The 26,264-nt window shown below is 35.3% G+C and overlaps 1 protein-coding gene across 9 annotated transcripts in view; it reads right to left on the bottom strand.

Moving 5' to 3' along the window:
* Window positions 1-26,264, bottom strand: part of gem (transcription factor CP2 like gemini) — a 506,340-nt gene that overhangs the window by 297,961 nt on the left and 182,115 nt on the right. The window contains exon 1 of one of the 9 annotated variants that reach the window (XM_069828877.1): window positions 18,465-18,745. The exons of the other annotated variants lie outside the window; for them this stretch is intronic. The gene's annotated coding sequence lies outside the window, so the exon portion shown is untranslated. Of the gene's footprint in view, window positions 1-18,464; window positions 18,746-26,264 lie in introns of those variants that run through there. 9 annotated transcript variants of the gene reach the window in all.

The following is a 26,264-nucleotide window of genomic DNA, read 5'->3' on the forward strand; positions in this document are numbered from 1 at the left end:
CATTTCATTTCTTGGTAAGTTCTCTCGCAGAATACATTTAGCTACTGATACTAGACCAAACTGTGAGAAATGTTAATTATATTTCGCGAAAAAAATAACTTCACAATTAAATTACATCAATTTTAACAGGTAGATTCAAAACAGAGACGGCCGCAATGTATGCAACGGCTTAGGCACGTAGTTTTAGCTTGGTGTGGGTTCGAACCCCGTTAAAGTAATTTATGCCACGAGTGATCTTGAACTTACCGATAATTCCGCGGGTCACTTTAGAGACGAGTGACGAGTGGATTTATCTAGAAAGTTCAAAGTTACGAAATGTGTTTGTTAAGACTATTTCGCGAATAAATCGTACTAACAGAACTAATAAAACCCATAAAATAAGATATTTCAAATACAATAAATGACACCTTAACCTCACAACATTGTTCACTGCAGATATGGTCTTATGACTTGCAACATACCAAATATGAATTAAAAGTAGCGCTAGTGATTGTAATAATTAACGTAATATAGGCCTAATACATAATGTCTAATCTTAGCCTGGCGAATTAATTTATTTCGTCGTTTGTTGCTTGGCCAAATCTTTCAGACGCCATACTGGTGTTTGAATCTAAACTATTTCCAACTAAAGATTGAAGTAGACATAAACAAAACCGAAATGTATTACTCCGCAATCGCAAGCTAGCTACCAAAGCAGCCACCAGGGCGCATTATTTTCAGCAAGTGAGCACGCAGGGCAGCCAATGTCTGATATATTGCAGACATTTCAACACATTCATTGAACTAACCCGTAAATTGCTCACAGAGGGTTAATGTTTATTATTTCTCTACAGGGAATAGTGGATTTTCATTTTCTGTAGATTCGTGATTAAATGTTATTCTTTGAAGAGTGGAGAATTTCTTTAATTCTACAGAAATTTATTTGAGGTTGACAACACTGAATCTCGCACTGCGTTATACCAGCTGTGCTGATGTGCTCTGTGAAGCTGCAAGTCACCTTGGGAGGGACTTAATGCCTATTACGCATGCGCGTTGCCATAATACACGTTACAATGATTTAACACGCAATGTCTGAAACTACTAATATAAACATGTTGTTTAAATCGTAAGAAAGTGTTCTTATAAGCATGTTTAATTCACTCGTATTCCATGTATATTATACATTTTATTATTTTAGAAGGAACTATTTTAATATGAGGAAGAAGATGACAAGCACGAGTTTGGAGGCGTTGTGCGTCCAATAGCCAATCAGGAATCATTATGCCACGTGCATTTATTTACATTTACTTCAATATAATGTCAAAACAAGTGCTTCTACAAATTTTAGCGACTCGAGCGTAATTACGTGGGCCGTAAAAGAATAAGTTTCTCTGGGACCGTTCATAGAAAGAAAGCACAATTTCATGGAAAGATTTATTGGAACAGAAACGGTAAATGCTGAGCTATTTTTAAACATATTCCCCCATCGGAATTGAGACATTTGTCATACCGTGGGATGAATTTTTGTATCCCTATGCCTGAGATCGAAACCAGTATGTGACAACCTTCTGCACCTCTCTATCGATTCCATGCAAGAAATTATTTTCCACCCTACACTCATTAAAAAGATTGTACCACTATCCAACTAAATTAAAGCAGACGCTTGTACAGACTCTTATTATGCCTCATTTCGATTATTGTGACGCTTTATTCAGTGATCTCAGGGTGGATTTATCACAAACTACAACGTGTTCATATGCGTGTGTTCGTTTGATTTGTAATGTCCGCTACTACGTTTACATTTCGCCTTCTTTCGATAAATTATTGTGGCTCAAGTTAAACGAGAGGAGAAAGTTACATTCTCTTTCTCTCTTATAGGCCTACCGAATTCTGCACACCTCTGGTCCCTCTTACTTATTTGTCCGATTCCACAATATTTCTCGCTATCATACTCGGTCACAATATGATAACACGCTAGAAATAACACCCCATACATAATCTGTTTATTCTTCATCTTTCATTGTTGCTACTTCTCGTCACTGGAATTCTCTGCCGCCTGAAGTCAAGGGCTGCTGAACTTTAATTTCTTTTAAATGTAAATTAGAAAAACATCTTATGATGAGTTGACAGACCTAATGCGTTGCAAATATTTAATGCAATGTATTCCACTGTATTTATTTTTATTTTATGTTTCTTATTTTTATTGTGTAATCATGTAAATCGTGTTTATTTATCACTTAACACCAATATGTATTCCACTGTGTTGTTTATTATTATTATTATTATTATTATTATTATTATTATTATTATTATTATTATTTTATTATTACTATTATTAGTCCATTATTTTTTTATTGTGTACATTTTATTCAATTGTCGGTTTCTGGTTTAATTATGTGAATCCTATTTACTTGTAATCTAATACTAATATGTATTCCAGTGTGTTTATTTTTATTTTTACTGTGTACATTTTTTATTGAATTATCGGCTTCTGTTTTTGTGTGATTCGTATTTGATTCTAACAATATTAATATGTATTCCGCTATGTTTATTTTATGAGGTAAATTTTTATGCAACTACCTCTTTTGATCTCGTTATGTACCTAAATCGTATCAGTATGCAATTACTTAAATCCGATCCAGTTGTATGTTCAACTATATAAGGAAGTTTTAATCCTGGTTTAGTGTAAGAGAAGGCCTTACGATCTTAACTCTGCCAGGTTAAATAAAGCCATTATTATTATTATTATTATTATTATTATTATTATTATTACTATTATTATTATTATTGTTGTTGTTGTATCAATTGACTAACGTGTAAGTGTAACAGTCAATGTAATGTGATTTGTTATTTCAGAAGGAGACATCCTGCTGAACCATGTCACTGAAGTCTCATTGCCAGTTAATTCAGCGAAGAGCGAAAGAAATACGAATCTATGATAAATTTCGGTAGCTTACATATATGAAAACATCCAATAACATTTGAAATTTGTATGTTCTTTAGTCAGAAGTGAGCAGAAGCTGAATTATATATATATATATATATATATATATATATATATATATATATATATATATGTAGTAAATTCTAATTGCATGGTTTACTTAGAAATAATGAACTTACTTATAGTAGTGCAAGCCTATACAAAATTACCACAGCCACCACTGAATACGATACGATACGATACGATACGATACGATACGATACGATACGATCAAATGCAACAAATACAAGTTACCTTCAGACAACGAGATCAGACTTATTACACCGTACAACGATACCATTCGATATTATATGTGGTACGATACGATATGACACCAGAGCGCATAATGTAATACTGTACTCTACGACACAATATGATCTATTATATGACCATTTATGAAATATACAGAGTGAATCGTAAGTAATGCCATTAATTTAAAGGGGTTATTCTTTAAGATATTTCAAACAAAAACGTTTCATAGAATTTTGCTCGTTCTTCCTTCTCGAGAAAAACAACTGTTTTATATGAAACATTTTATAGCGTATTTTGGGAAAGCCATTGATTTAATTCCAAATATACTCAGTCAGTTTAAGAGAGCAGTGTATTTGATAAATGATTGAAAGAATTTTAGTTTTGTCTTTTAAATGTGCATTAATTTCATCCGAACAAATGTAACATTGTAAAAATTCCTTCTCAGAACGAAAAGTTACATTTGTTCGGACCAAATTTCTACACATTTAGAAAGACAAAACTAAAATTCTTTCAATCATGTATTATCAAAATATAGGCCCTACCGCTTTTTTAAACTGACTGAGTACATTGAGAATTAAATCGTGGCTTTCCCAAAAACTCGCAATGAAATGTTTCATACAAAACTTTTTTTTTCTTGAAAAGAAAGCAAAAACTAGGAAAACTGTATTATACTTTATTTGGAATATCTCAAAGAATAACCCCCTCAAATTAATTACTTTACTTACGGTTCACCTTGTATGGTGAGATGTACTGACATATAATGCTTTTAAAAATCTGGGTTTTGTTATTAGAAATTCAAAAACTTTACAAAACTCTTCGACTTTGACACTCCTTTTTAATTGTCATGTTCGCGCTAAATTGGAATATGCCTCAGTAATTTGGTCACCCACTTGCAAATCATATAGTAATCAAATTGAAAAAATTCAAAAACGATTCTCGAGAATCTATATTTTAGAAAATATCAGTATTCGGTCCTCCATAACAAAATTTCGTACAACAATCTACTTGCTTAATTTAATTTAATGTCTCTTGGAAGACGTAGATTACTTGCTGAGCAACTTTTATTCTATAAAATATTCAACGGTCTACTGGATAATAGCGAAATATTACCACAAATCCAGATTAACGCCAGAACATCACATTTAAGAAATCGTCATGTTATAAAAAAAACCAAATACTTCAGCACATAAAAATTCATCAGTGTTAAAAATGTGTTCAAATTTCAATGAAATATGTAAAACATGGGGTCTAGATTTCAGCATTTCTTACATGAAATATGAACATTTTCTTATTAATATACTGAAGGTAGTTGGTTTTAAATAATATTTGTTACTCTGTAATTTGCCAATTATAGCTACATTTTAGATTTTTGGCTATGATATCTAGACTTATCTATTTTTCATTTATTTTTATTTTGTATTTTTCATTTATATCTATATCTGTGTATTTTATTTAGGTAGTATCTATTTGTCTGTTTTTTAATTTTCATTTTTAATTTGTATTTACACTTGTATCTTGTATTTGTATCTGTTTTATCTCTTTTTTTCACGTTATCTGCAATTCTATGTTTTAAAGAAATATCTGTACTGCCTATTGTAATTGGGGCTTTGCTCTGTTATAGACATGATTGAATGAATGAATGAATTAATTAATTAATTAATACATTATGGAAGTGTGCATGTAAGATAATATGTATGTCTGGATATGATTTCTTACTACAAATCTGAGAGTATCCCCGTTGAGCAGAATTCTGGCACTTTTGAAGAGAAGTCACTTCGGAATGAGTTACAACGGGTAAGAAATATAGAGACAATTCCTTATGGTGAAGTGGCATTTCTATCAAAATCCAGGATAAAAGACGTATCTTGTAGCCTGCTCTACTCCTCTTCAATCAGCTATTGTAGGAGGTGGATATGGCCAACAAAATCCGGGACGACCAAGCAAGAACTAGTTATATCGAACTGTGTATTGTCTGGAGGCGTCCAACCCCAATCGTTTCCTGTGGTTAGGCTGCCGAGGCACCTGTTATTAATGACAACAATGTTACCCTGCCACAATGGCTAATTCTCTCAATTCCTTTTCCTGGAGCTGAAAGGCCAAGGGCATGAACGCCGACTTAAAAACCGCTCTTTTGACACCCCATCCATACACTTTTAAGTTAGAATAGGTATAATAAATTCAATTCCATGGAGAGAAGAATGTTGTTTGTCTACGACTATTAGCAAAACGTTAAGATTCAAATTTTTGTCAGTGGACCGCCTACTAGATTTATGTATATGTCTGACATGTCCATCTTCTCTTACTTTCACTTACATTCTACTCACAGTTGACTGAGAAATAGATGGCCGATTTGGATGAGTTTCGTTAAAAAGTGTGCATACCTCTTGTTGTGTACGTCTTCTGTCATCAAATCCTAACATCATCGTCAGGATCTCAAATCTCTCATTTCCTGTTAAAAATGTCTTGTTTCATGATTATTCCGTCAATAAAACTGCTTTTATAACACAAGAATCAACAAAGTGTATGAACAATAAAAAATTATCATCACACTGATCATAACAATGGTGCTTCTGTATAAAATAAATAAGAAATATCTTTCAGATGGGGATCTCTTAAAAATTTTCTTGATAACGTTATAACTCGCACAAAATAGTTGTAGAAATATATTTTTTTTCCATAAAAATATACCTTTCTAAGAGTAAGAGTAAATATAAGGTTAGACATGTCAGACTTTTCTCTAAAATCCCCTCATTTAATTTCGTTTGCAATTATGCGTTACTTTTGAAAAACACTGTACACAGGGAGAAAGTAAAATAACCCTGCAGATTTTCAGAGCAAATAGTTCATGTTTTATACAACAAAAAAGTGTAATACCATATTGGTGGAAATTTCATGGTTTTCTCAGAATTTTTTTTCCTAAATATTTAACACCCTCTTATTCGATAACTATTGCGAGTAGGATCGTGATTTTTGTACATATCGATATAAAATCTAATAAAGAATCATTCATTCATCTGGAGTATTTCAACAGCATGGACAGTTTCCGGTAAATTTAATTTAAAAACCACTAATTTCAAGCCAATGAACAAAGCAAGCAGATGGCAATGTCGTAGCCAGAGAGAGAGGCTCGTGTACAGAGAGAAGTCTGACGAGCAAACATTCTGATGGAGGCAGATAATTTTTTTTCCTTCTACCATGTTAACAATGTCAAAAGAAGTGTTTATACAATTTTGGCCACTCGATCGCAATTATGAGGCCGTCCAGAAAGTGATTTGCCCTAGGGCCGTTTACAGTATAAATGCACAATTGCATGGAAAGATTTATTAAAACAGATACAGCAATTGTTGCGCTATTTATCAAAATATCCCCCTCTGGAATTGAGATATTTGTCATACCATGGGATGAATTTTTGTATCCTTGTGTCGCACGCATTGTATTCTTCACCTGACATAATTAGGAACATTAAATCCAGACGTTTGAGATGGGCAGGGCATGTAGCACGTATGAGCGAATCCAGAAATGCATATAAAGTGTTAGTTGGGAGGCCGGAGGGAAAAATACCTTTGGGGAGGTCGAGACGTAGATGGGAGGATAATATTACAATGGATTTGAGGGAGGTGGGATATGATGGTAGAGACTGGATTAATCTTGCTCAGGATAGGGACCAATGGCGGGCTTATGTGAGGGCGCAATAAACCTCCGGGTTCCTTAAAAGCCAGTAAGTAACTAAGTAAGTAAGTAAGTAAGTTGTGTCGTAGAAGTCAGCCGCCTGGGATCAGCGTTTGACAGCCGTTTGCACCTCTTTGTCGATCCCATGATATGACAAATGTCTCAGTTCCGGTGGGAAATATGTTGCAAAATAACTGAACAAGTGTTGTGTCTCTTCCAATAATTTTTTCCAATGAAATTATGTTTTCTTTCTGTTAACGGCCCCTGGCGAGCTTATTTTTTTACGGCCCTCGTAATTATGGTCGAGTGGCCAAAATTTGTATATGCACTTGTTTCGACATTATTAACATGGTGAAAGAAAAAAAAATAACTTTTTATCTGCCCCCATCAGAATGTTTGCTTGTGAGTTGGTTGAACACTTAGGCCTACATCTTTATTACGAGAAGAAAGACGACTATGTTAGCGGCGAGGTTGTCAGACTGTTGAAACTTCCAACTTAATTTTCTTATCAACCGTGTATTTAATCACGAAACATAATGTAGGTTTTCTATTCCTTTAAGTGTACCGATACCCTATCGTCCCTTTCAATCTGCATGGTTATTTCACTTCCACATTATACAATTGAAATATAAAATTTCTTCACATAAGAAACTTTGGGATTTAAATATATATCCTAGTTTCTTTACATAATTACCAGCTACGGAAATAGAGTAGCCTAAATAGGTTTATTCTAAAAAATTAATATCTACAGAATTATAAGTCGAACTGAATACTCCTGCAGACAAAATTTATGGGGCAACGAAAATATAGGAGGCTTGGATTACATAAAAATAATCTTGGTATGTTTCTCTTAGAACTTTTAAGCGTCGTCCTGGATTAGGTCCCGATTTTGCTCGGTCCAAAGCACGTACTCGTTCCAAGATCTTTTTGGAAGAGCGCATTCCCTCCTTACCGGCGGGATCAACTGCTGGCATAGCTTCTTAGGGCATCTACCGCTGTCCCTCCTTAAAACATGGCCAAATCATTTCAGATTTCTTTACTCTATCCGTACTACTATAGCCTTCTCTACCTTCATTGTTGCTCTGAACTCCTCCTTCCCGATCCTTGAACTGCGACAGAGATAGTCGCTCTCTTCGGTATTATACTTAAGCTGCAATTACGAGTACTTTTTAAGTGAATAGTTATCATAACTGCACGGCTTTCAGAAAAACGATTTCTTAATGGCTATTAACCGTTATAAAAATTGTATATCATTCAAAATAGTGATGTATCAACCAAAAGGAGGACAAAAATGGCAAATAGTGGAAGTCCAAATACACCTTAAGTTAATAGCATAACTTCTCTCTTCCCAGTTTCTTATTTGTAACCAAATTGATTGGTCAGATGGTCATCGTGGCAATTGGTCACCGTTTAAGACAAATCCGAAATAGAAGGAAGTACATCCAGTCATCCACTTCTTATGGAAAGGAGATAAAGCTATACCAAAGTCTAAACGATATTTCATACAAGTTGAGAGGATGCGAAGGCGTTCCTTTCCCCTTCAACTTGCTCTGAGTCCGTCAGTGGCAGATTGGTAGCTGTTAACTCTTATATCTGCACCCCCCCCCCAAGCTGTACACACTAGCAAATAAAATATTAAATAAGTACATAAGTGAATATAAAATACAGTGTTACAGATGTTTGACAATTACATGTTAGAGTATATTTTTGTGTAGCTCTTACAATATTTTCAACTAATAATTACATTTAGGAATGTCAATTTGTATTATGAAGCCAGGGGAAGTGACATAGTGCAGATTGTCCCATTGTGTATGCTGTAGAGTGGCAACTAGCGGAGGAGAAAACATTTATCGTTTGTTGTCGGTAGCTTTTTAATATGTCAGTTAATATAAACAGCAGTAAAATTCAATATAAACGTTTAGTATGGACTTTCGAAATATAGAGTACCGGTAAACACTTTCAGAAATAAAATTTGTCACTATGTAGATATATACAACGATGCAGCCAGCGCAGACCGTAATCGGCACGCGCAGTAGAACCAGCTGCTGGTGTCTATTGCTGGTGCAGCAATAGACACCACTGAAGATGTTCACCGCAGCAGTGAACGAAACGTTTGGTCACACAACCAACAGACCACGGCCTCATAGCCCGGAAAACTTTTCTACTATGTAGAAAGTCAATTACTCGAACGTTTGTGAAATGGACAGTAGCATCTTCCCCTTCACTGATGGTAGAGATTGTGAGTAAAGGGGAAAGCCTATCAACCAAACTGAAATGGGGTTTAGTATATACAGTCATGAAGCTTGAGGTGTTGAGGGGACTAGGAACAATAGACTGTGCCGGTACTATTTCGCATTGTCTGGCGATAGTAGCGATCCTCGTGGTTAGTAACTATCTATAGATGCATATTTCCTACATATTGAGCTTCGTGATTGTATATACTAGACTGTGGCTACACCTCTATTAGAAATCAAACCAGGGTTCGTTGTTAAGTGACTAGTTACCATTTGAGTCACATCAGAAGACGGTTATTACCTATGTATCCGTAAATAATTCAAAGGAGACAGAATGGCGGACAGAAAGAGAGAGCTGTACAGACATTCAGACAGTCGGCCAAAACACAGGCAGTTACTCTGTATACAATTCATGTACTGTAGGTAACGCGCGGCTCCGACACTAATTCAGTGTGTTAATTGCAGCGAGCTGAATGAATAGAAACTTCACAGTCGCGGCCGTCATGTTGCTTCATTAACAATGAGATCATGCATCATTCATCGTCAAACCAAATTCTCCACATCCTCTGCGCAAATGAATCACTCACAGACGCCGGATCACGTAGCGGAGTCCCAGAGCAATTACGTCGCCAATTCGCGAAAAAAAAGTAGGTCGTCCACCTCGCGGCTGGCAGATGCTCGGTGCCAGGTTATCTCACATACTTCCATTTTCTACACTTGTCACCAATAACTTACCAAATACAGGGAACTGAAGCTTAGCAACTAGTAAAGCATCTCGTCCTGTGATACTATTAGCTGGTTCTATGTGTAGATCATGTACAATTAGAACAAGAAAAAATAGCAAACGCCGGATGTTATCTGAAGTTCACTATATAAAGGGTGGAACTGAAATAGCCTTGCAGATTTTCAGAGCGAATAGCTCAATGTTGTATATAACAAAAAACTATAATATCATATTGGTGGAAACAATATCAACGTTAATATGCTTAATAGAATTTATTTCACGACTGATGAATCTAGATTATTATATGGATGTGAGTTATGGGGATTAGAAGAAAAACATTTATAAATTTAAATAAAATAAGAGCCAAATATTGTAAACATTAGTTTAAATTCTTCAAATAATGCAGCTAGAATAGAAATAGGAATTGGCAATATCATGAGTACAATCATAGTTAGAAACACAAAATATTTAATTAAAAGAAACCAAAGTGACCAAAATACGTTTATGAAACAATATTTATTAAATAAAATTGCAAATACGACAAATATGGCAATTGTAAAAATTAAAAATAACATTTTTAATATAGGATTAGGATGGTTATGGGATAACTTGGCTACTAGAAACAGCGCGGCAAGCCTAAACTTTATTAAATCAAGATGTAAAAATATTACTAGACAAAATGATTTTAGTAGTATCAATGAAATGCGCTCCCTAATATTTTTAATGAATATAAAAGGATATGGGGACGGAATACATATACAGATAATATGAAAATGAAAGAAAGATTTGGACTAGCCTGGTTCAGACTGGGGATTTGGAGATTAAGAAATAATAGAGGTAATATACCTCAAGGCACGTGCCCATTATGTGGACATAGGGAAGATGGCATTCATGTTGTTTTTTAATGTCAATATACAAAAGAAATACGGGTGAAATTCATAAATGAAAAGTTCCTACAAATGAATAAAGAAATAGCTATAAGAAAACTTATGAATAATAATAATAATAATAATAATAATAATAATAATAATAATAATAATAATAATAATAATAACATAAAGTTACAAAGGCAAATAGGTCTATATCTTTTTTGGTCAAAAAATTAGAATGGGAAGAATAAATGAAATAGCTAGAATTGAATGACAAAAAAAATTGGATAAGAAAAAAGGTTTAGTTTCTTGAATAATACTATAAATAAATAAAATAAAACATATATATATATATATATATATATATATATATATATTCAAAAGATTTAAATATACCAGAATAATGGAAGATTTAGGCCCTATATACAACAGCTGCACAGTGCAGATTGAAACGTGAAGTACATCTTAGGCAAGTGAGCAAAGACTAATTGTAACAACATACTAAAATGAGTTGAATCTTGCACAAAACTAGTCGCAAGTGCAAGATAAAACATTTTATATTAGATAGTTAAGTTTAGAAATTATATTAAAAATTGTATATCTATATGTAAATTATAAAGTATGTAATGTAAGGCTTCAATGATTATATGTATGTATATTTTTTGTCTGTTAACTATAATAAATATATCAAACATATCATATTGGTGGAAAGTTCATAGTTCTTTTAGAAAAAAATGTTTCCCCCCAAATGTTTAACAACCTCTTATTCGGTAACTATTACGAGTAGGATCGTGAGTTTTATCCATATCAATAGGAAATCTAATAAAGAATCATTTATCCCTCTGACGTTCTTCAATAGCGTGGACGGTTTTCGTGTGATTTTAATTTTAAAAACTTCCCATTTCAAGTCTCTGCACGATGTTACAATTGGCAACGTCGAGGCAGAGAGCAGCTCACCTACCGAGACATACCGAGTTCGTTGACCTTTTACATCCGTATCACGAGTAGTGTGTGTTAGCGGCGATGTTGCCGGCCTGCTGAAACTTCAAACTTAATTTTCTGATTAACCGTGCATTTAATCACAAAACGTAATATAGGCTTTCTATTCATTTAAGTGTACCCTATTGTTCCTTTCAATTTGCAAGGTTATTCCACTTCCACACTATGCACTACCAGGACCTCTGCAACAAACTCTAGGGATCGATAGATCTTGCAATGAGGATCATTTTTCGTAAAACAACCCATGTTCTCCGATGCCTCGTTTAGGAGCTAACCGACATCAAAACAAAGACAGGTTATGACTATACGATTAAGGAACAAAGTACATTGGGAAACTCGTGTAACAAGAAAGTTATTGGTACAGTTCTTTTATTATATCTCTGCCGGTGAGTGAACGGTAAATTTTAAATGGTTTATCTTGGTCGTGGGCGTCAGATCATTAAAAATCTTTGCAAACTTCTGTTATCTCTCTTCCTCCGTTACGCAAACTGTGACATGGTACAGAGGCAGAGATATAATATAAACTCTATACTTTATCTAAACAGATTCAAAATTTAATGTTGGATGTTTATAGCTGTGTGACTCGAAAAAAAAATATTTGGGAAAGGGATCATTATACTGAACAGGAAAACGGGAGCAACTTTTTAGAAGAAACTGAAGACATAAAACGCCAAAAATTAAAATAAATAAGCGAAAGAAATTTGAAAAATTGACCAAATTTGTTATTTAGTTTTCTGGAAAATCTCTAAGTTTTATGCGAGTGGACTTACACCAACAAATACAGAAGTGTTAGGATGCCTCGTGCAAATACTGTATGTGAATTCCCATGTAAGAATATAACTCTACGTGAACTAGCGATTTCAGTAGGAATTATATTTTAAAAATTAAATTATAGAAGATGTGTAATAAAAGTACGAGAATCGTCGCTTGGCGGTATGAATATTCACATAAGCTAACAAGATATAATCTAAAGTATAGCAGTAACTTATTTGGACTGTTACACTTTTCCTACGTGATACTTTTGACAAATAAAACGGTACGCAACGACATGGCCGCTTATCCTACAATTTTTATCATCTCCCTAGCATTTTTATCACCTTCCTAACATTTGTTTGTTTTTATCACCTCAATAGGATTTGTTTCTTTGCTTGCAAACATTGTACTTTCAATAATTGTACTTTTTTAATTATTCACGTTTTTTTCATCATCCTAAATTAATTAAATTGTTCTATCATTTACCATGTTTATATTATTTAGGTTATATTATAACTTCTGTTGTATGAGATTGTAGATAGTCACGTATCAGACATTGTTTTATATATATTGATAATTGAAGTGGAATGCAACTGTTTCAATAAAAATTAAACTGAATCAACAAAGCTTTCTTGACTAGTAATCGTCCATTGAGTTCAATGAAGATTGTATAGTTACACAACTGGTAACAAGAGAACAGCTGATCATAACACACTAATGCCACCTAGTGGAATATTTGTAATGATGAGATGGTACAATAATGTATTTTTAAGACTTGTTTAGTATTTTAGTAAGTCAATTAATATTTTATTTTATTAAAGTACTTTATTTCTTATAATTTTTATATACTTTCTTCTAATCGTGTAACAGTCAATTAAATCCCACTAGAGTTTTAAGAGTATTCCAATCGCAGATTTACTGATAAAATCAAAGCCTCTAGTGAGTCTAGTGAGATTACTTTAGGTAAAACGTAGGTATGTGCAGTGAAAGTTCAAGTTTCCAGAGGACGAAGGATCACGGATCATATAAATAGAATTATATGTCTCATTCCGAACGCATTCTTTCAGTTGATGTGGATTTATTTTAGTCGGACGTCACAACTCCGCATACAGCCGAGCCAAGTCGCACATTGCTTAAAAAACAATAGCCTATCTGAGAAGTAATGAAAGAATAAATTTATTGTCGGTCGGGTATGATGAAAACGAGAATACTACAAATTAATAATGTCTTGAGAATACACGAAATATTGCACTGAAAAAAAAAAAAAAAAAAAAAAAAAAAAAAAAAATAATAATAATAATAATAAGGCAGTTAATTAATGTCTAATGAGGAAAAAAAAAAGCTTTAAACAAGGCAAAAGATGCAAGTAAAGTTACCAATTGCAGAAATGTACAGACAGCTGAGATCTCGTCGTGAAAGTCCAACATTTAGGAACACTGAAGAATCTTGCACAGAGTGTGTACACAGCAAAACGAGCGTTTCTGATGATAATTTTCTCCGCGTGTCGGCTATCTGACGATATGTAATGGAAGGATGACTGTTCAAAAATTATAAATGTCTGTCAAGAAGTTGCCAAATTGCAAGGTTTTATTCAGACAAGGTCCTCTTTGTCGGACTCCTCGAAGGAACTGCTGCGATCACCACTCCACGTTTTGTATTTACTACTTATTTTGCCATTTCTTTATCTCCACGGGGATTAAAGAAAAACGTGATGCAAGAAAGTTCTCCCAACAATTGCTAATAAAAATTACATTTCAAGCAAGAATACGGTACCTCAAGTCTTCCAAGCAAAAACTTATTACAGACCGCACGAGACTGACCAAAACCATTTGCAATGTATCTTTTGTTGATTCAGCATTCTATCTATATATAGTGATAACCATTTTTGACATTCCCGCTATCGTTGTACCTTCCCCTCTCCGCACAATTCGCTCTAAACTCTCTAGTAACAATTGTTTATACTTATAGGCCTACATGTAGTTACGTAAGTTCTAATAAGTAATGATACTTAGATCTACCTTACCAGGATGCTTAGCGACACCGAAGACCCCGGTTGAAATCCCGAATCGAAGTAGGATTTGGAGAAAGCTGGTGTTTGGGGCAGATTTTCCGAGAGTACGGTAGGGTCTACTACAGTAATGCATGACAACATTGTTATATTGCTAACGTCACACTTATTGACGTATAGCCAGCCATTTGCGCCTCTACCTACTTTTTGCCGATTATGATGAGGAATCCAGTTCTGATGTTGAGGCACCCATTAGGTCGGATTCTGTTCTCTCCTTATGTTAGAATGACATACGAGTATGGAAATAGGCAGGATGAAGATAATAATGGCGGTGTGAAATGAACCCAGGATCAGATACCGAAAGTTACTCAGCATTTGCTCTTAACGAGTTGAGGGGAAAACCCTGGAACGAACCTCAACCAGGAACTTGTTCCAATCAGGATTCGATCCCGGGCCAGCTAGTTTCGCAGTCAGACATGCGCTGGCCACTACTCCGCAGTTCTTGAATTGCAGCCCTGGAGAAACGTTGCTAAATACCAACTAATAGCAAGTATAAGAAAGTTTTCTGGTTTATACAATTTCTAACAGCATAACCTCAAATATGTTATTTTTAATTTAACATTCAGTAATTAATTTAAATTTTCATTTCTTACGTTCACGGAACACGTTTCCACCCGCACATCAGCGACAGAATAAGAAACGAAGCTGTATTGGAAAGAGTGGATGAAGTAAGAATGATGCTGAAACTGATCAGAAAGAGGAAAAGGAATTGGCTGGGTCACTGTTTGAGAAGAAACTGCCTACTGAAGGATACACTGGAAGGAATGGTGAACAGGAGAAGAGTTCGGGGCAAAAGAAGATATCAGATGATAGACGACATTAAGATATATGGATCATATGCGTAGACAAAGAGGAAGGCATAAAATAGGAAAGACTGGGGAATGCTGGGCTTGCAGTAAAAGACCTACCCCAGCAGAACACTATGAATAAACGAATGAATGAATGAAAGTGGCGGAGCCTAGCGGTGAATATAGGTAATATGGCGATACAAAAACAATTCTGAAATCTCTAAGGATTTGACTTTTTACTGTGGTATGCTTTCCAGGTCTCCTCATATTTTATCGCCGTAAGTAGACCTATGATATTCATTAAAATGGCTCTGTGGATAATTGTATTTAAATCATTGCTGGTCATCCAGAAGGTACAGCAAGGTGTCTCTGAAGATAGAGTCAATACGTGCTTCCGAACTTTTCATGTCATCACATAGTAAATATAAACATACAATACCTACACAGTAAGTCGTGTTTTATTTCTGGCATTGATACAAGACATTAGGCCTACTGCGACAACGAAAACACTTCAATGCTCTAACCGGAGTTTGATTTCAAACCGTAGTTTTCACGCAGCTTAATTTTACAAAAGACTTCTTCCGCTATGACTGATTCTGGCTGGAAATACAGGTCTGTATTCGATTCCTGTCAGGAAATTGCAGGTTTGTCTCCCTTTGACAGAAACTGTGTATGTATCTTTTATCTCAGGTTTGCCCTCTGTTATCTTACGCAGTGGCCTTGAATCATGCTAACTGTATCTCCAAAGAGACCCACTATTTGTGAATATGTAGCGTCAGTTCGAGGTCCCCACAATAATGAGGATCGATGGAACAAAGAGCTCATTGTTATGAGTCAATGCTTCTGCTTTATCCAAGTTATTTTAATTGTGCAATTTTGGACTTCTTAATTTCAAATTTTATGTTTGAAAAATGTTCCCAATGATAATTAAATTAAAAATTCGTGTTGAGCTAGCTTAAAACTAACTAAAATTGACTGAAGGACAAGTAAAGCTATCGATATTTCAAAGCAATTACGAAAGCTACAATAGAGGTAACTTAATGAGCGTCATCAATTTCGTGAACTACAGTTGGCATGAACACTGAAAACTATAGTTTTTTTCACTTTACACGCATCCATCTTCAAAGCACCATCAAAGATATGCCTAATATTTCGGACAGGGTGAATACAACTACAAACAGTCCTGAAAAATGTTTTATGAAATGAATTTAAGGCCTTCCGTTGCAGCTGTGGTAATTTTGATTAATCTTGCCTTCCATATAGAGAATGAAAAAAAAAAGTGTTGCACAGTCAGGTGAGTATGTAGCACAGTACTTAACATTTTCAGAGTTTCTGTTACTGTTGTTACCTAACTTATAACTAGGGCCGTGACATCGGTATATTTGTATTACTTCGAGGTCGATTGAAGATGAATACACGACGCCGGACGTGTTTCAAGTACAGGCAGCGGAAGCGAATTTGACACACGCCTCACTTTCCGTGTTTTGTATACGATAATTGCGTATTATAAAATCAAGACAATTCAATCATTGTATATAAGGGTAAAAGGAGTCATAAAGATCTTTGACGGAAACGAAGCAGCTTCCATAAGTAATGCCCAAACTCTTCTTGGTGACCCAAATATAAAGCAGTGTAAATATATTTCATCTAATTTTGAATTTATCCCCTTTACAATCGAATGCCTCGAAAAGACGTGTGAAATTGGTGGAGCAAATTTCAATAGTAAATAATCTCATCTCAAAAGTGAATGATCTACAAGATGATTTATAAGCAAAAAGGTGTGTAAGAAAATGAACATAGTAATACAAAAAACTGTAGTTTCATTTCATTATGCAAAATTGCAAGAGTTTTGTCAGATGACAAGTGCGATTGTCATCAACTTGATGTAGAAATGGATGATGTGAAATATTTTATATATGCGTCCTTCGTGTCAGCCGATATTGAACGCAGTTTTTCCTCAAGGTTATACTATCCGACACTCGGCGGTCATTTTCATTTGAAACTTTGGTCATTGCAGCAGCAACCGAAACCAGGTAAACAACATGCAAGAAAAGTAAGGTACAGAATAGATGTGATAAATAAATGTAACAGCTAAATATAGGGAAAGCAAAACTGTACTGTACGCCATATACTTTTCAGCATTCTAAAACTGTAATGCAAAACTATAAATATTAAAAATAAAATCTCTTCAGACTTATGTTTTACCACATTTGTTACAATTTAAATATGATTTGCAACAATTATTCTCAACCTCACCAGCATTTTAGACTTTTTAGATAATAATCCTAATTATGCAATGATTGTATTGTCTTGATTTTATAATACACAATAATCGTATACAAAACACGAAACTTGTTTGCTTAGCAGTGTGTCAAATTCGCTTCCTCTGCCTGTATACTCCATTTTATTTCGAGGAGTGCAGTTCGGTGGCTCCTTTGAACACCCACTTACAGATTTATGACTTCCTACACAAACATCTGTGACAATTCCATCCTGTCCCCTCGTTCCAACATTGCACAGTTGCCACAATCCTGGTGACCCTCGAAATGAGACAGCGAGACTGACGGGATTCTTGGAATTCGGAAAAGATACGGCAACTTTGCCTCCACGTGGATTTCACGGGAACCTGTCAATTCTTCTGAACGAAGGTTGTGATTGGTTACTGACAGGAGAAGACAAGATTTCCGTCACTGTAAGGAAGACATTTATTTATGACAACCAATTAGTTGGGGGGGCATTAGAAGGTCTGTCGGCAAAGTCCTTTCTATGAAACTGCACTCCATGAAATAAAATACAGTATACTTGAAACACGTCACACGTCAACTACATTCTGTCCGGCGTCTTGTGTTCACCTTCAATAGATCTCAAACTAACACAAATATACCGATGTCACAACCCTACTTATAGCATGTTATATACTCATGTTGGTCAATTGTAATATTACTGATTTTAGTCACTACCACTGTAACACACTTGATGTCACCGAACACTGTTCACATAATCACAATTGTCGACACTCCTTATACGTACGATGAACAGGAGTAACGTACTGCCACCAATTCAAGAAAGTATTTATTTTACGTATTTAGATTCAAGCTGAAATCATAACTATCATATATGCACATTATTACAGGTTATATACTCACAGCACATTGTTATTACGATCATTTTTTCTTCTCAGATGATCAGTTTCATTCCAAAAAAGTAACTGAATAAGGAACACTGTTGCTAAGAACTCAGCAAGTCAAGACTTGAAAGCTACTGGCAACGTGCTCGTACAGTAAAAAATCAGAGTGATAAGATAGACGGCGCATTCAGGTTGGATTTAGTTCTGTTATGATAATACGGTGGACAAACACACTTACAACCTGTGTCATTAACAGCAGACACACCATCCACAAATTAATGTGTCGCTACAGGGTCCTGCAGAAATAACTATCCAAATACATCTCAAGTTGTTACTACTAACGGAGAAAATACACTTTCTACCATTTCATTAAATGTTCCACATAAGACTGAACGTAACGTTCACTCACAAACAAGACGCTATCGTCTCTATCTCGCTTCACTAACGACGCATTACTGACTCTTGTTTTACGTCACAGAAAAGATAGGATAAACCTAATTACATTTTATGACTAGACAGGGAAGAGGAAACAGTCATAACCTATTTAACAGCACTATTTCCACATGTCTACTGTTAAAATAAACTGGAGAAAAATCGGGGCTGTGGTACTGATCACACAGGTTTCCATATTTGTTCAGTCATCAACATACCATCACACAATGATTTATGTAAGTTAATAATAATAATAATAATATTTACTAATTTATTATTTACTAATTACTGATTTCGAATAGAATATAATTCTTCACTGTCTAACATACTACCACTATAATACGTTTCATTTTTTTTTCCACTAAAGGGGTTAGATACAGCTTACAACAGTAAAATTTTGGAAATATTCAACATTTTTTCCCTCCATTACTGTATCTTGTACAATAATGAAAATTGAATGAATGAATGAATGAATGAATGAATGAATGAATGAATGAATGAATGAATGAATGAATGAATGAATGAATGAATGAATGAATGAATGAATGAATGAATGAATGAATTAATTAATTAATGTTAGCCATGATGTCCCATGTTGGGCACAGGCCTCCTGTGATGGAGTTGGAACCCCTCGACAGGGATGGCTCAAGTGTACTCGCTTGGTGAGGCAATCCAGGCGAGCTTGTCGTGTATACTACCTTTGTGACATGGCTAATAACCCTGTTCAACTTAACTAGTCTTAGTACTGTTCTTTGTTCATTTTTTTTCGCACTACACACACATTATACTGACACTGGCACTTTGACAAACACTGATTGCTATTTACACTATTTACCTGACACGTTCTCAACACTGACTTTACTATTTACAAAACTTAACTTACACTTTCACTAATACTGACTTTACTATTTACAATATCTTAACACTGATTACGTTATTTATTTACAATGACCTTCCCTAGTTCTTTCCACAAAACTTTGTTCTTTGCTGTCCTCGACCATTGTTCGGTCGACCTGGTTGGCAAGTTGGTATAGCGCTGGCCTTCTATGCCCAAGGTTGCGGGTTCGATCCCGGGCCAGGTCGATGGCATTTAAGTGTGCTTAAATGCGACAGGCTCATGTCAGTAGATTTACTGGCATGTAAAAGAACTCCTGCGGGACAAAATTCCGGCACATCCGGCGACGCTGATATAACCTCTGCAGTTGCGAGCGTCGTTAAATAAAACATAACATTTTTTTTTCGACCATTGTTTCCCCGCCTCTTTGGTAAACATGTCAGACCATCTGAGTCGTGGTATTCCCTGTTCTCTCTTTCCGACGTAGGGGAATGAAAATTGGTATGTGTAAAACACTGTCCTTCTGCTATATGAAAAAAATATATTTTTAAGATTAAAAAAATATATTTACTTTTTTTTTTTCCAAAATTCATTTGACTGTACAGTGATGAAGCATTTTCCACATAGCTCAAAACTATTCAACATTCTGTGATGAAACTTTTTTGTGTATTTATGGATGTTATATCTACAATATGATGCAAGATTACTTCTATACGTTTGATAGATTGGCTGATAAAAATAAATTCATTTAAAAAATGGTCAAGTATCTAACACAAAATAAAAAGGTGTTATTTTTTACGGAATGTAGTTGACAGAGCATGGTATTGTAAACATGAGCATCAGCAATAAAATAAAAGAGAGAGAACATGAAAAAGTTAACAAGTTTATGAATTATGAGGGAAACGCTTCATCACTGCACAGTGAACTGTCACTATTTTGAATTTGTAAATATATATATATATATATATATATATATATAAACTTTTTTTAAATCTTAAAAATATTTTTTTCATATAGCAGAAGGATAGTGTTTTACACATACCAATTTTCATTATTGTACAAGATACAGTAATGGAGGAAAAAAATATTGAATATTTCAAAAAAATTTACTGCTGTAAGCTGTACCTAACCCCTTAAGTAGGGTAGCCAAAAACTGAAGATAAATACGTAATACAATTAAATGAAGTTACAAACTTATCATACTAAGCCCACTGAATGGATAAGAAGAAGTAACCACTTGAGAATTTTTACATTCACTGTGCAGGCTCAATTGCCATCAGAATATTTCTAAACCAATAATATAAATATTCACTCTAAAATGAAAACTGATTATACACAAACAACATGTTTAATTTTTCTTCAATTTACTGGTGTCAAATGCAAAGTATTTCTATAAATAGAAGAAAAGTAACTGTAATCCCACGAACGTCTGTATTTTCATTTTAGAGAACTACAGCTTTCATAGCTGAAGCATGAACCAGATACGTTCGGGTCTGAGGCTTTAGAAACCAATACCCGCTATGAATCCTTGATCTTCTAAGTGACCTCTTTCCTAGACGTTCCTCGATAAAGAGTATAGCTACATGCAAAACACGTTCCTTAAGGCAGTTACATATTCCACGCATCTTAACCTTCATTATTTTATCAGTATAAACTAAACTCGACGAAGGAGCAAAAATTATAAAAATCTGTATTATGTAACTTTGTCTCATTCGTAACTTTGCGTTTCCTAGCTTCAATTACATCATTATTTTAGCCCCATTTCTTTTTTTAGTGGGTTATTTTACGATGCTGTATCAATATGTTAGGTTATTTAGCGCCTGAATGAAATTAAGATGATAATGCCGGTGAAATGAGTCAGGGGTCCAGCACCGAAAGTTACCCAGCATTTGCTCGTATTGGGTTGAGAAAAAACCCCGGAAAAAACCTCAACCAGGTAACTTGCCCCGACCGAGACTCGAACTCGGGTCACCTGGTTTCGCGGTCAGATGCACTAACCATTACTCCAAAGTGTGAACTTCTCATTTCTAATGTAGGGTTTTTGTTTTGTTATGTAAAAACCGCACTTCCTTAACGATAGTACTTATTTTCGGATTAGAGGCATAAATAAATAAATAAATAAATAAATAAATAAATAAACAAACAAAATCAAACAGATAAATAAAATAAAATAAAAAAACTAAGTACACAAAGCACTTACTATATAAAGAGGAGTATGGCATATAACCTTGTAAAATACTTTCGTGGAGAATTGTAGAAAAAAAAGTAATAGAAAATGCTTCAATCAAGCATTAACTCCCAAATATATCACATTTGGAGAGGCTTGATATGTGAGGCCAAGGTCATCTCTAATTTCCCGTCTAATTTCCCTCAATTTTCTCCTCTGATTTCTCTTAATTTTTGGCTCTAACTTCGTCCTAAATTGCGACCTAACTTCCCTCTATTTCTTGCTCCAAATTCACCCTCTTTCCCGCTTAAATTTTGCTCTATTTCCCGCTCTCATTTGTCTGGAACTTCCACTCTAGTTTTCCTCTAATTTCCGATCTAATTTCGCTCTATTTTCCTCTCTAAATTTCCTCCGCTTTCCGCTTTAATATCTCTCTCTTTCCACTCAAATAATCCTTAATTTTCGGCTCTAATTTCGATCTATTTTCCGATCTAATTTCTCTCTATTTTACGCTGTAATTTCCCTCTACTTTCCGCTCTAGCATCATTCTATTTCCGCTATAATTTCCATCTAATTTCGCTCTATTCTCCGGTCCAATTTTGCTCTATTTTTTGCTATAATTTCGCTCTATTTTTTATTTAAATTCCCGCTAATTTTAATTCTAATTTCCCCTCTAGGTTCAGTTCTAATTTCCTTCTATTTTCCGTACCACTTTCGCTTCATTTTCCTGTCTAATTTGCCTTTATTTTCCGTTGTAGGTAATTGCACTCTACTTTCCGGTTCATTTTCTTATATTTTTCGCTCTGATTTCCTTCGATTTTCCTCTGATTTGGCATATTTTCGGCTCCAAATTAGCATGATTCCCCCCCCCCCTAATTTCACTCTATTTTCCGCTCCAGTTTCGCTCAATTTTCAGTTCTAATTTCGCTCTATCTTTCGCTCTAATTTTCCTCTGTTTTCCGCACTAATTTGGCTCGTATTTCGAAGAAGAAGAAGAAGAAGAAGAAGAAGAAGAAGAAGAAAAGAAGAAGAAGAAGAAGAAAAGAAGAAGAAGAAGAAGAAGAAGAAGAAGAAGAAGAAGAAAAGAAGAAGAAGAAGAAGAAGAAAAGAAGAAGAAGAAGAAGAAGAAGAAGAAGAAAAGAAGAAGAAGAAGAAGAAAAGAAGAAGAAGAAGAAGAAGAAGAAAAGAGGAAGAAATAAAATAATAAATATATACTTTTGAAGTTAGTAACATGAGATTTCGTTGTAGAAAATGAGGGAGAGGGAGAGAGGAATTTGGTATATGACAGAAAGAAATAAAAAGACGGTGCCAGTGTTGTCCACGGTAACAGACAATTTCCAGTAGATACGTTAATGTCTGTGCTTTGTCTTGGGCATGCCCGGTTGTGTATTACACGGCTGTGACTCTATTGTACTCGTGTCTCATATTGGATCATTATCCTTGCACGAATGGCGACGGAATAGGTTAAAAAAAAGACATAATCACTGAAAGCAGATAATTGGTTTCCTTCTTCAGAGAAGTGACAAGATAAAAGAAAACTGTGGTTACTGCATGGAAGATAATGCAGTCGAGCACATAGTAAATCCGTCAATCAACAAATTACAAATGTGCTTATTGTACGTACGATTCTTCTCCTAAAGCCACTATATGGGAGAAATTATAAGCTTCGTATAAGGGGAAAACTAAGACAAATTGTATACTTGCAATTTTCTAAAATACTAAGGTGAGAATTGACAGAAAAAATATATTAAAATTCTTAATACCACGAGAAGAACTTAATTACATTACTGAAATATTTGTAGAAGCTAAGCATGCATCCACGAGGAGGATTATTACTTAAGGCTGGTTCACAATAAATCGGGAATGGAAACTACGACGAGAACGAGAACGGAAATATTGTTAAAATAAATGTATTTAAATGTGAGCATTGGAATCCCGGTGCCGGAGAGAATTTTTCTCCGCTCCACCGATCCTTCATCATATGATAACGTAGAATTTCTGCATGAAAATATTATATGTAGTTCGGTACATAGCTATATTCCACACAATTGCTATTCTGCCATTTGTTCACGTTTTCCATACTTTTTAAGGTGAAACTTTAAAAAGTTCTTGAAGTGAGAGCGATGATTGTCAAAATCACATTCAAAAAATTCATTATTCATGGGGATGATGAAACATTCGAATATTTTGTTGTTCATGAGCTTGATTTAAGCCAGCCTTCAAGAAGGAAAAAAGAAACAGCGTATTGACAGTTCTTAAGTTCCAGCCACCAAGGTTGCCTTGTATTATTGCGTGCACGGAAACTGCGCGGAAAAGAACCATGAATCGCGATCTCACCCGAACAGGACTCTACACTCTATACCAGATGTCTTTGGAGCAGACCATAACAAGGGTCTCGATGCATCTCATGTTATCACTGCGCTCCTATTGGTTGGCGAGACATTACTTAGCTGAGAGCGTTGTAGACACTAGCGCGTGCATATTCTGGTTACGACCAATGACGTTATAGTTACTCACCGTTACGACACGGTATTCAGAGACTCGTCCACTACTACAGTTCTATTGCGTCTAGCATCTGTGCGGTGTATGAGCGGACGGCAGCAGTACAATTAGTGACTGATGCAAGAAGGTATGTTCAAAGACACATTGCTTTAACTTTCACTTTTCGTTATATGAACGTAGTCGGTCACTTAATTCATACACAGACATTTAGTATCGTGTGAACCGCGCTCTCTTGCATTTCGTTCCGTTGTTTATATCTGCTCCAAAGACATCTGGTATAGAGAGTAGACAACTTTAACTGCTCCAGCGGTAACGATTGGCCAGTTTCATTTCGACCAAGTGTACATCTATTGTCAGTATGACGTCGTCGTCTTCTTTTTTATGCAAAACCCGACAACATACCGAAAATACGCATACTTATCTAATGATAGGTAAAGAAGAATTACAGATATTGACGTGAGCAAAGGACCATCTCGTGCTGTAGAACCAGAAGGGAAGGAAGAAGATAAAAGTATACGGAGAAAAACACTATCCCCTAGCCCAACCATGGAAGAAAATGGCTCCGAAGGGCCACTGCACTCAAAGTCTCCTTACCTCATTCCACCGACCATCTCTCCGCCTAGTGCTTCGTAAAGACAGCTTCATTCAGTGGCGGGTATGGCTTCGATCTCGGGACGTCAGTTTCAGGAAGAGTGACGGAAAGAATTTTTTGTTACTTACAAAAATGAGGTCTACTGCTCAATATGCGGGTTTAAAATTGCGCATATAAAACGCTTCAATATTAAACGCCACTTTGATCGGAAGCATAAAGCGGACTTTCATGATCTTACAGGTATTTATTTACAATTTGAAAAGCTAATTTCGCAAGATTTATGAAAAGATATAGAACAAGATACGTTTATGGTATTTTCGGGATTTAGTTACATATCATTTTATTAAATCTGGAACTGAACTAACTTATTTAAAACTTTGAGTGCATATTAGGCCTACTTGATGCGATGTCATCAGTTCTGTAATATATTTTTAAATCTATTTGGTCCACACCTGTGGAGTAACGGTCAGCGCGTCTGGCCGCGAAACCAGCTGTCCCGGGTTCGATTCCCGGTCGGGGCAAGTTACCTGGTTGAGGTTTTTCCCGGGGTTTTCTCTCAACCCAATACGAGCAAATGCTGGGTAACTTTCGGTGCTGGACTCCGGACTCATTTCACCGGCATTATCACCTTCATCTCATTCAGACGCTAAATAACCTAAGCTGTTGATAAAGCGTCGTAAAATAACCTACTAAAATAAATAAATCTATTTGTCTTAGGGTTGCAGAGAGGAAACGTAGACTTAATGAATTGAAATAGAAGTCAAATGCACCCCAGAATGAAACCTCCCGACGGAGAATATTACGCGCAAGTTATCGAATATCCTGGCTTATAGCTAAAAGAAACCGCTGTTTTTCAGGTGGGGAATTCGTTAAAGATTGCTTAGTGATTGCTGCCGAGGAGGTTTCTCCAAATTCAATGACTGCTATAAACTCAGTTGCTCTGTCTCGTCGGACGGTCACCGACAGGATTACAGAAGTTGCAAATGACATACAGGAGTAGTTAGAAACAAAACTGGAGCACCTACTTTTCTATTCTTTCGCCCTAGATGAGCGCACAGATACAAAATATACAGCACAACTTGATATATTTATAAGGGGTGTGGACCAGAACTTCAACATAATTTGCCTAATCACAGTAGGTGGCTGTAATAATTATTGTATGACACAAGTACTTCATATAAACAAAAGACTGTAAAGGTTTTGAAACAAGAAATAACAGCGGAGAAATTACTGACGCGCAAGGTGTGTCGAATCCACCACTCCACTTGACTTAGCAAAACAACTGCGTTAC

This window comes from Periplaneta americana, chromosome 1 (assembly GCF_040183065.1).
Source record: "Periplaneta americana isolate PAMFEO1 chromosome 1, P.americana_PAMFEO1_priV1, whole genome shotgun sequence".
Classification (NCBI taxonomy): Eukaryota; Metazoa; Arthropoda; class Insecta; order Blattodea; family Blattidae; genus Periplaneta; species Periplaneta americana.